The following is a 3,253-nucleotide window of genomic DNA, read 5'->3' on the forward strand; positions in this document are numbered from 1 at the left end:
TGTATGAATTAGGAAGCAATGTTGAGCAGCACACTACTGGTGAATCTGAGCGCCCTTTCATTTTCATGTATCCCTACATGTACTTCACCTCTTTGTACATTTTGTGTTTTGGGTCCGGTAATTGCAGGCTCGGTTATTTGTCCCACAACGTTCTTTCAGTGTTTGACGGATTAGTTTCAGAAGCAAAAGCTTAGATATTCCTTTCCCGTGAGGACTATCCAGAGGTAGGGAGATAATAGTTTAAGCTCAGTTTAACTGACTTTCCCTCTAGAAACATTGTGATAGGAGTTAGCATCAATGAGGAAAAAGACCGATTGTCATATTTGTAGAGTAGGTTTCTGAGTCAGCAAAAGCAGGCTATTCAGGTCAGCTGTGTTAACTGAAAGGCAGTATATTTGCATTAGTTAGGTGTGGTGGAGTTTAACACTCTGAATTGGATTACTACATTACCTCAAGAAAAAATAATTTGTCTTTCATCATCCAGTGCCAAATAACATCTTTTAATTAGAAGTGAAAAATTATGTCTGGAATGAATTTGTTGTTTCATGGAATTCATGTCTCTAGGGGTGATGAATCATCCTCCTGTGAACTTTGCATGACTGTCAGAGTAGGATTGCTGATTCCACTTAGATGCCTTTATTTTGTAGGAAATAGCCTGCAGTACCATGACAAGAAAGTTTGGCACCTGGGGAAAAGCCCACAGCGGCAGCCTGCCCTTTTCCTATGCACAGATGCGGGGGGGTACATGCCCCCCCATGCTTGCCCAGGAGTGCACGCAGAGGTGGAAGCTGCCCTCCCCTCATCCCCGTGCCCCCACAAATGAGCTGCTTGTGGCCCTTTCTTGTGCCTCGCCCCAGCTGGGCAGTGCCTGTTGGTGCCCCTTTGCTTTGGCGCTTGGGGAGGTAGCCCCACTTGCTCCACCCTTGCTATGGCACTGATACCCTGTTTTAAGTATGTGACTTTAGTGGTGGTGAAAAGTGCCGTATCTAGTGAGAGAAGCATGTGTTGTGCCCACAGACATTCATCTGTTCAGCTACACCACCAATCCACCTTCCTTACCTGCTAGGATTCTTCAGCCCTAGCCTCCCAATGGGTAAGAACTAAGCTTATTTAGTTCTTAATTTATCTGCTGAATTTATCTGCTAACAACTATATTAAGGAGTCCCAGTTGTGGACACCTGCTCAATAAACTAGATTGAGATGATTGACTTGTTTGCCATACCCCATTGAATAGGTAACAGCTGGAAACAGTTAAATTATCCTGAAACACAGCTATCCCTGTGTAAGCATGGGAGTAGTCAAAGGGTAAGGTCAATATAAATGTGATGGAATCACAGCTTAAATAAACCAGCAAGGGATAGTTTATACAATGGTCTGTTAGACAGTAGATTTATATTACACCTACTGGTTTCTGTTATTTATAAAGTTGCTGTTCTTTAAAGTGTAGTGGCATTGACTATAAATACATCTTGGGTTATAAACTGCACTTTTGTATATTGATAATGGAGCAGACATGGAGCTGTGTTGTGCAAACACACACAGCACTAGGGTGGCAATATAAAAGGATCTGGAAGTTTTACTGCACCTTGACAAGCTTAAAATGTATATGACTAAATTCTGCCCTGAGATAAGTAAATCCAACTTCCACTGAAATCCAGAGGAACTGTGCTTACCTAAAATAAGGATGAATTTGGCTTAGCGCATATAGTGGTGTAAATGAAGAAGTACTTACTGGGTAAGTACATGTGAGCTTTATTGCAAGTAGACTAATTAGCTCCACAATAAATTTAGTAGGTAGTAAATTTACTGTGTAGTAGGTTGATTTACTGCACAGTAAGCACCTATACATGTAGATGGTGGCACTTTACTGCACAGTAGGTTAGTCTACTGTGCAGTAAAATGTCTTGTGTAGATGTGGCCATTGTCTATATGTACACCGGTATTAGGGCACAGTCAATTAATTAATTCTGCCATATGATAGGACAGCTGGGGACAGTAAGTAACTGCACTGAAATACATGTGTAGAAGATGGTGACAGGGGCTGGCTGGGGCCCAAGATTGCTAAAGTGCAGGGACTGCCTGCTGCCTAGTCACATGGCTCTGCAGTTTCTGCCCCCTTGGGCCCTAGCCAGCCCCTCTGCTGCCTGTCACTGCTACCTGAAGCCTGGGGCTGTCCCCCCTGTGCTCCCTGCCAGCCCAGGAGCAGCTGACTTTGACTCAAACAGCTCCAGAGTTTATTGTCTTGCGTTAAGTTCACATGTATATGTACCCACTATGTAATAATTCAGCATTCCAGATTTTATTGGGACTATAGTGTACAGCAGCATTGTCAAATATATGGCCTGTGGGCTGGATCTGACCCATGGAGATGGGTCATCCAGTTCATGGGGCTTCTCACAGACTGGACTACCCACCTCTTCAGGCCAAATTTGGCTCATGTGGCTTATTGCTGCAGCTGCTGGAGCCCCAGCAATGGCAGTATTAATCTTCAGGGCTGCCAAAGCTGCTGTTCAAGTATAGCTCTGGAACCCAGAGACTTAATACTGCTCACCTCCCACCAAACCCCTTACCTGCCACTAAAATCAAGTAGTCAACCCTGGTGACTGAAACTGGCTTCAGGTTAAAGGGGGAGGTGGGGGGGGAGGAGAGAGGGGGACAAGCAGCAGCTGTGTTAATTCCATGATCTGGATCTAGGCCACAAGGCCAAATGAGTTTGACACCCCTGTTGTAGAGGTATAGGGTGCTAGTTCTCTAAATAGTTAGTGAGCCTTTTAGTACTCTTCACCATGTTTACCTTTCAGAAGCTGCCAGCACCAACTGGAGTAGCAGTGTATATATGCAGCTAGGCTTAAACGTTGCATTATTCAGTAAAAGTAGGTCTTTGGATCCCCTTGGGCCTGAGTAGTTAGTTTCTTTGTATACAAAATAAAAGATACAACAGGGAGTCTTACAGTGTTTTTTTTTCATAAATGGGTTCTCATTCATTTTTGATCTTTCTCTTCTTGTGAAGTTTTATCTGTATCCAAAGTGGCTGTCATCTACTATCACTTCCATAGGTTGTCCTCAGCAAACTGGCTGCTGTGCCCATTTATCTTTCAGGTTAAAGTGAGGCAAGACAGTTTCCATCTCCCATTTTTTTTCAGTACTGAAATCAGGGTACCCTCAGGGAGGATGGTGGCATCAGTCACCCTGGGGGTTGTGGGACATTTATGGGACAACTGGGCAGAACTTGGAGTGAGGAAGGTAGACTGAG

This window comes from Alligator mississippiensis, chromosome 3 (assembly GCF_030867095.1).
Source record: "Alligator mississippiensis isolate rAllMis1 chromosome 3, rAllMis1, whole genome shotgun sequence".
NCBI lineage: Eukaryota > Metazoa > Chordata > Crocodylia > Alligatoridae > Alligator > Alligator mississippiensis.